At 42.4% G+C, this 7,813-nt stretch overlaps 1 long non-coding RNA gene across 1 annotated transcript; it reads left to right on the top strand.

The window, feature by feature from the left end:
• Window positions 1-784: 784 nt before the first annotated feature.
• On the top strand, window positions 785-6,192 carry LOC123480906 (uncharacterized). Its single transcript, XR_006657052.1, has 3 exons — window positions 785-956; window positions 2,555-2,698; window positions 6,093-6,192. It is a non-coding gene; the product is annotated as an uncharacterized lncRNA (long non-coding RNA).
• Window positions 6,193-7,813: the final 1,621 nt, after the last annotated feature.

The raw sequence follows: 7,813 nt of genomic DNA, 5'->3' as shown, positions 1-7,813 counted from the left end.
TCCAGGTTGGTTATGGGGATTAAATAAAATTAGGGCTAGAGATGCTTGGCATGCTTTTGGACACATAGTAAATAATCTATAAATGGTTTTTATTGTGTACTTGGAAATGCCTGATACAGGAATGCCTGACATGGTTACTCAATAAGCCCTGGAACCCATCTGAACTAAATCATGGCCAAACAGACAGCTGAAGTATCAGAGGAAAAACCCAAACCACCAAGGGAAAAAATAGCCCATCTTTCCCTAAACAAAACCTTCTGAAGGTTCCTTTGTGACAGCCACAGGTGGGCACCCTGCTGCCCCAGGAAGATGAGAAACAGCTGGCACATCGAGGGGAAGCCCTGGCCAAAGCGTCTGGTCCACCTGCCCCAGCAGTTTCTGTGGCAGTGATTTGCCAGATCCTAGAGGAGAGAGGAAAGTCAGAGAATCCAGGAAGGGAGGGGGAGTCAGAAGACAGCAAAAGAGGCTTTGCAATTATCTCCTGGAGACTGTTTAGAATGCAATGTTCCTCCCGCCCCCTTTCCTTTTCACATTGTAATTTTCTTCACAGAAAGAACACAATGGAGAACATATTCCAGACAGTTGAGAGCTTGCTACCAACTCCAGCAACCCAGACACAGTTAACAGATACAGTAAAAAAAGAAACAGAAGCGTTTTTTTCCCCTTGCAGAGATTGAAGCTAAGAAATCGTTATGTTTGAACATCGCATTACCCACCCACTTAATGGTTTCGGTATGATCTGTCCTCGGTGCTCAGTGTGTTTCAATAGCTTTTTTCCTTGCAGAAGGTTGGAGCTGTGCCATGGATGTGCCCTCAACCCCATCCGCTGGAGAGGATGGAGAGTCAGCCTGGGTTGCATGGTTCGCTCCTGGATTCCCACATTATGTGTTGATTGTCCACATTTTCTTCTCATCTACCTCCAGGAAGTGGGGACAGGCTCGTGGCTTAGTTTCAAGGTGACAAGTATGTTTGGAAGGAAGAGTGCAAGACAGCAGGATACAAGGGGCATCAGGATGCTGTCTTGCTTCTTGGCGTTTTCCCTCCTCCATCTCTTCTCCCACTCCCATCTCCTTTTCATCCTCTATGCAGCTTCTCTGTGCAGAGCCTGATTCTCCAAACCTTTCAACTTTCAGCTCAAAAGTGCAGCCAGGCTGTATTCTTTAAAGAATTTTTTTATGTTTTAATTACAATTGACATCCAATATTATTATACTAGTTTCAAGTGTATACCACAGTATTAGACATTATACGAGGTCTGTCAAGAAAAAGTCCAGCCATTGTTAATATAACGAGAATGATTTGCATGACATCGATGTAACCTGCCAACCAATGAGAGTGGACTGGACTGCACATGCGTGAACAATGATGACTTCGCTGTACTAGTCAGTGGGGGCAGTAGACACCATTGAGTGAACATGTGTACTGTGTGGCCATTGCATTCAAAATGACTGAGTGAGTAGAGTAATGAATCTGCATCAGATTTTGCATCAACCTTGAACATTCATCCATGGAAACTATTTGAGTGATTCAGAAGGCTGCAGCTATGGGCAACTGGTGGTTGGCAGCTTCATCACTACAACATGCCCACTCATGCATCAAGTCTCCTGCAGAGTTTTTGGCAAAACATGAAATCAACCAGGTGACTCAGCCCTCCTATAGCCCAGATTTGGTGCCTTGTGACTTCTGGATTTTTCCAAAACTATAATCTCCTTTGAAAGGGAAGAGATTTCAGTCCATCAGTGAGATTCAGGAAAATACTATGGGGCAGCCAATGGCAATTGGGAGAATTGTATGAGGTTCCAAGGTGCCTACATTAAAGGGAACTGAGGTATCATTGTTCTGTGTACAATGTTTCTTGTATCTTTTTCAGTAAATGTCTCTATTTTTCATATTACATGGCTGGATACCTTCTGGACAGACTTCATATAACTTACTACGTGATCACCCCAATAAATCTTGTACCCATCTGACACCATGTATAGGTATTAGAATATTATTGCCTATGTTCCCTCTGCACTACTTTATATCCCCATGACTATTCGGTACCTGCCAATTTGTACTTCTTAATCCCTTCACCATTTTTTACCCATCCTTCCAACCCTCCTCCTATCTGGCAATTGCCAAAATGTTCCCTGTTATCTATGAGTCTATTTCTGTTCTGCTTGTTCATTTATTTTGTTTTTTAGATTCAATTATTGATAGATATGTATTAATTGCCATTTTATTCTTCATATTTTTAAAATCTTTTTTTCTTCTTCTTTTTAAAGAAAACCCTTTGACATTTTTTGTAATACTAGTTTAGTGATGATCAACTCCTTTACCTTTTTCTTGTCCGGGAAGCTCTTTATCTGTCCTTCCATTCTAAATGATAGCTTTGCTGGGTAGAGTAATCTTGGTTGTAGGTCCTTGCTTCTCATCACTTTGAATATTTCTTGCCACTCCCTTCTGGCCTGCAAAGTTTCTGTTGAGAAATCAGCTGGCAGTCTTACAGGAGCTCCCTTGAATGTAATTAGCTATTTTCCTCTTGCTGCTTTTAAGACTCTCTCTTTGTCCAGGAAGCACAAAGAGACCCAAACAAGATGAATGCGAAGAACCCACACCAAGACACATCAAAATTACAATGCAGTCAGGCTGCATTTTGACACATATCACCAAATGGCCTCCCAGAAAGTTGTCTATTTCTCCAGAAGAATATAAAAGTATGTGGAACCATCCATCTTCTTCTCTCTTTTTTATTTCTTTCCTACTCATGGACTTGTCTGATAGAGTATCTTGCCCAGAATATCGCTTAGTGCCGTTAAATAAGTTTAATGCTGACCTGTTAAGCCTTTGTCTCCCAGAGGACCCATCCTCTCTGAGTGGCCATGCAGAGAAAAATGCAGTCATCTCAACTGCAAGCTTTCCAGACCAGGTAACTCTTACCTGACCCACTAGCTGCTCAGTGATGCCGACCCAAGTCCAGTCAAGATATGCTGAGCACATCCTGTATCAGAACTAAGAAATGTTTGTTGTTTACACTGTTGCCATTTATTGACCATACACTATGTGCCAGGAACTACTAAATTTAGAGAACACAATGATGAAGGAAATATGGTCCACGCTCTTGAAAGGGTCCTGAGCATTCACAATGAGATTAAGATATGAAAGTACTGCAACGTCTATTTTGCAGATGGGAAATGCTGAGATATGGAAAGGTGGCTTAAATGAGCGCTACAATATGGGGTTGTGCTAAAGAGAACCCCAGAACTTGGCCATCCCTAACTTAAGCATTCGTTCAGAGGAAAACCGTTGATCAATGGAAAATATGGGGAAAAAATACATTCTTTTTCAATCCCTCCCTGTTCTTTCAAATTACTTTTAAAATTGCTCTTATTTGGCAATGTGGAAAGTATAAAAATTTTGCCCTAGGTTAGCTCATGGTTTATTTGGAGAGATAACATAAAAATGTCGAGGATTTCAAAAATGATACAAGAGTTTCAGGGCAAAGTGTATCAGCTACAATGCAATTATAGTGTTGAATTACACTATCCCTCATTAGAGCAGGATCAGGTCCTCCAGACTAAGCTCCTGGAGCCTACAGCTTGTGTCTTACCCAATATCACATCTCAGAACTTAGTAGGTCAATGAGTAGTCTACACAATTATCTGTATAATTTGCTTTCGCTTTAAGAAGACCATTTCTAAAGGCATTTGTTTTACATTTACTTTTGTTCATTGCTTGGTTTTAACTTTACTTGACAAATAGAATCGGAACTTTCCACATCTATAAAGGGGAAGGGAACTGACATTTGTCAAACACTTAAATACTTGACATGTCCCCACCACCACGCTAGGCGTGTTACATTTCTAATAACATTAATCCTCACAGTGACCACAGGAGGCTGATTTATTACTGACATTGTACAGAAAGAGACGCTGGGGCTTAGGAGGTTAAGTAACCTGCAAAAGGTCACACAGTGAGTATGTGAAATAGAGTATTTCTATTTAAAACTTATTCTTCCCCCCCACTCCCAATGCTAATACCCTACCTTGAAAGAACACCTAGATTAACCCCTTTTCTGATAACATAAATCTTCAACTTGGTGATGATTTGAAAAGGCTTTCAATAAAAGGAGAGCAAAGAAAAGCCACAGTCCAGAGACAATGTGTGCATTTTCAACTGGAGCAGTTAGAGTCACAGAGTTTATGGACTCACAGTGGGATAGATTAGTGTATGGGGTATATAATAACAGGGTCCACAAGCATCCTGAGATTAAACAGTTTATGCACATCTTCCTACTTTCACCAGCTGTACTTGCCTCTGACTTAATTATATGTTTAGGGTACAGATGCCTCTAGAATTGCAGACCATATCTTGCTTGCCGGGAAGGGTTATCGGTTAGGTGACTCTTGACTCATGGAATGCAGGGGGAAAAAGATGTTGGGTTGTTCCTTAGCAGTGGAGATATATGTGAATCATCATGAGCCAAGATTCATTCATTAATTTATTCAAAGATATCTATTGATTACTCTGGTAAACATGTGTGGTCTCTGTTTACCTGAGCAGAGAGGTGGCCAGTCAGAGTACTCCATTCTTCTAGGCAGACAAATTAGTGCAGCGTTTGACAAACAACCTAAGCTGAGCAAAAGCCCGATATCAGGAATTAACATGAACACTCAGAAAGTGTCTCTCAGATCTTGAACTGAAAGGATCAAGGGGTTGCCAGGGGTCATTTTACCCACCACACTAAGACAGCCTGCTGGAGAAGGAAGGCAACACAGAGGAAACAGAGCTGAGACATGGAGAAAGAGAAAATGGTTGAACACCTGGAACCTGTCATGCCTGAATGTCTCAACTTTTGTAGCTTCATTGTGCAGATACCCTCACTGTACTCAATACTAGAGGTGGGCGCTGACTTTGACTTGTGCAGGGAAGTTCCAGAGCAGACTATGGGAGGCACAGCTGATATTATAGAGCAAGCAGAAGGCTTGAAGTCAGAGCTGTCCTTGAATTTGTTCTTTTAAAATCTAATTATAGGGTCTACAGATCCTGTCCCAGGAGTAAGTTGAGACAATAATAGACTGTCTTCTCATCCCACAATGGGGCACATGGGCTTACTAACTGGTTGCATCATTTTGGAAAGCAGTTGACCTCTCTGACACTCAGGTTACTTATTTGTAAATAGGGGCTCCTGGGAATGCTTCCCTCCAGGAGTTGGAAGAATCAAATGAACTAGTGGATATGAAAGCACTTTGTAAAATTGTGAAGGGACCACACCCAAAAGTTCCCAAGGGCAGGGCCTGACTTAGTCACCAGGGACAAATACTCATTTAAGTACTAAATGCCTAATAACAACATGGTTGATGCTAAACATGCTTGTTGAAAAAAGAAAATAAGCAAATTCTTTTCAGGTACATGCTCAAAACTTCTTCCTTTTCTCGTTATAATGTAATTTAAAATGTATCACTGGAGAGGGCCCAGTGTCCTTGGCCATGAGAAGCTCTGATCTCGAGACTCCCTATGCCTGACAAACCACTACAACACTTACACTGGAAAAACAAACAAACACCAAAACCCAAACCAACCATTTGTTATTATTATTTTTTTGAGTCTGTGGGTCAGCTGCACAGTTTTGCTAATCTCAGCTGGGCTTGGCTGGGCTTATCTGTTCTCATGCATCAGATGCCAGCTTGTGGGCCAGCTGGGGAAGGGCTGGGTTAGGATGCCATCAGATGGGAAGTCCCCCATCCTCAACAGGCTAGCCTGAGCTTCTGTTCACGCTGGTAGTGTGTTTCCAAAAGACTGCAGAATTGCTCAAAGCCTCCAGAAGTTTGGGCTCCAAACTGGTCCACTTTACAGGCTCCATAGCAATGTTTAAAGATTTAGGGGGTAGGAATACAGACTTTACTTCACTGATGGGAAGAGCTGTAAAGTCACATTGCAAGTGGTGCAGAAACAGGGAGGATAGAAGTTGGAGTATGTTTGCAATCAATCAAATAACCTTTGAACCTAAGTGGGACAGTCATTTAATGCTGGAAACGCAAGTGGAAAAAATGTGGATTCTCTCTTATCTTATCTCTTTATCTCACCCCTGCTCTTTTTGCCCCCTGACAGTGCCCTAAGGAAGCATCTCAGGATCTCTGCTACCTAGGCGACTGTGGTAACTCCAAACTGATCCACTTGCCTTCAAGCCAATTTGACAATCAGTTCTTTGGTGTCTTCTATCTTCCCAGTCAGAAAGAAGGAGAAACAGACATGCTACTTGTCATTCAGTCTGATAAATCACTCTCCCTTTGTCCACCAAGGTTACTTTAATAAAGTTCTTTGTTGCCTACAAAATAATGGCCGGGTTTTTTAGTCTGGCATTCAGTGCACTCATCAGTTGCTCCCAATCTCTCCTTCCAGGCTCTTCCCTGTTACTTCTGGGAGAGGAAAAAAAAAAAAAAAACACTTCGATTGCTTTTGAACCTTCAGCACTTCCGATAGTCCCCCAGCTGTACTTCTTTACATGTAACATTTTCTCTATCTGTGTATGCTTGCCCTCACCTCTGCCTGTTGAAATCCCACTCATCCTATGAAGACCTTGTTCAATTGTCAACCTTCCCCATGGAACCTTCCCTTCCCAACCTACCTAGAATCAATCTCTCCTTTTCCTGTTTCCTTAATCATTTTTTACTATATTACCATACTCTTGTGTTATGTACCACACTGGACTGCAGCCACCTGAGGGCAGGCCTGTCACCTGTGTCTCCATCAAGTTAGCGAGTGTGTCTCCCTCCTGGCAGCTGCCGGGTCAGTGCTGTGGACCTGACTTGAATCACCTCACAGTTCCCTCCCCCTGCTCTGCAGCACTGCCTGGAGTCTCAGAGCTGGCCAGAGTCACAGTTACTTTCCAGGATGCTGTTTAGCCAGCGGTGTAAGCTGCACTTGAGGTGGGATATGCCCTAGGCTGCTGAATTGGCATGAACTATAGGCCTAAAAATATGTGCTGCTCTGGAACAGGGGGCCGGTTACTAACTGTATGTAATCCCTCCTCTGGCCGCTTTTCTTAGGCTTGAACTCACAGTGCCTTGCTGACATTATTTTTAGGTGTCTGACTGTTTAAAAGAGGGCTACAACTGTCTTTGGTTTATTATTACACCATGAGCTGCCCTTGGAAACCCAGTGCCCTGGATTATAATAAAACAACCTGTTCAGATGAGACTCTTCTTTTCTCCAAGTTTGAAACCCCATGTTCTAGATGACTGGCTTTCAAACTTCAATGTCAGTAAGAACCACCCAAGGTATCTGGAAGCATGCAAATACATTCCTGGGCGTTATCTTCACAGTTTCTGAATTCCTAAGTCTGGGCAGGGCCCTAGGACCATGTAATTTTCTCAGGCTTCCAGGAAATTCTACTGCTGTCTGATCATACTCAGAGAAAAACTACTGTGGAATTATAAGCATCTGACAATGAAGAAAAATGTTGGCTGCAGTTCAACAACTGGTGTGATGACCAAGTTACCATCACATCTCAGAGATCAAGAAGGTCTCCAAACACCTCCTCTTTCATCATGCCACTCCTCTGCTCAAGAACATGCAATGGCTCCTTCTTTCCTTTTCCAGATCAAGTCTAAACTTCTCTCTGGGTGTCCCACCTGCAGGTGATGGGCTATTTCACCTCTGCTGCCTTGTACTCTGCTTATGTTGTATCCCATCTCTTCATTAAGAATCACCAAAATTGTATTGAAAGCTTTCCCTATACTAGGCCCAGTCCCATTCACTAGCTAATTTAATCTTCATATCTGTCTTGGGATAAAAATATTATCATTGTCCCCATTGCTACTGCAGATGAG

Source organism: Desmodus rotundus, chromosome 8, assembly GCF_022682495.2.
Source record: "Desmodus rotundus isolate HL8 chromosome 8, HLdesRot8A.1, whole genome shotgun sequence".
NCBI classification, from domain to species: Eukaryota; Metazoa; Chordata; class Mammalia; order Chiroptera; family Phyllostomidae; genus Desmodus; species Desmodus rotundus.
The sequence above is the reverse complement of the archived record's forward strand: the minus strand, read 5'-3'. Positions and strand labels throughout refer to the sequence as shown.